This window comes from Lupinus angustifolius, chromosome LG10, assembly GCF_001865875.1.
Source record: "Lupinus angustifolius cultivar Tanjil chromosome LG10, LupAngTanjil_v1.0, whole genome shotgun sequence".
NCBI lineage: Eukaryota > Viridiplantae > Streptophyta > Magnoliopsida > Fabales > Fabaceae > Lupinus > Lupinus angustifolius.
Window position 1 is genome coordinate 8,804,387 of NC_032018.1, and position 787 is coordinate 8,805,173.

Here is a 787-nt window from a genome sequence, read left to right on the forward strand (position 1 = left end):
CCTGAAAAATCAATCTCCACCAACAATGTCCCCTCAACCAAGTCACACAGACAAGGTACCCCTCTAGGTTCTCAATACAATCTCAATGTCGTATCTTCCCGCAGACTATGTTACAAACGGTAAACATAGTGACATGAATCTTCTGATTCATACAAAGCATAGCTTTTTTTTTCCTTTTAAAAAGAAGAATCAGGGGAAGCCTTTTTAGGGTAATAACAAAACATTTTCATTGAAACTCAATTATAACATTTTCTTCAAGTTCTAACTCACTGGCTTATTGATCAAAAGGATTTTCTAATCAGTGTAAAAATACGCCAGTTCTGATATAAGTCAGAAAAACATTTCCCCTTCATCCTTCGTCAAATCTTTCATAACCAAAACTTTCATTCTTTAAGTTTCATCAAGAATTTTCATATGCTATGCCATGAGAATGTTTGATGACAGTTCAATAGTCTACTCAACAATATGTCACAATTAAAAATTCAACAGAATATTCAGTTAAATCAGTATTTTCATTATCAAACTTTCAGTCATAATGATCATTCACATAAAAAAACATAATCATTCAATTCCATTGAACCACTTCAACCAAACATATCCATCATAATTTAGAGTTTAAATTAATTTACGAACAACTAAGTCTCGCTACTCGATTGTTCACGGCCATATAAATAATATTCGACTATATCCGCACATGGCCTAGCTTAGAGATGCATGAATATCTTTGGCATCATTTCTAAGCACCTATATAAAGACACTCTCTCCATACCTTTAACCTTACTGAACT

At 32.9% G+C, this 787-nt stretch overlaps 1 protein-coding gene across 1 annotated transcript in view; it reads left to right on the top strand.

Moving 5' to 3' along the window:
- The window catches only part of LOC109358523 (general negative regulator of transcription subunit 3-like), a 30,014-nt gene extending 29,500 nt beyond the window's left edge, over positions 1-514 (top strand). The window contains exon 18 of the transcript XR_002108976.1: positions 499-514. The gene's annotated coding sequence lies outside the window, so the exon portion shown is untranslated. The remainder of the gene's footprint in view (positions 1-498) is intronic.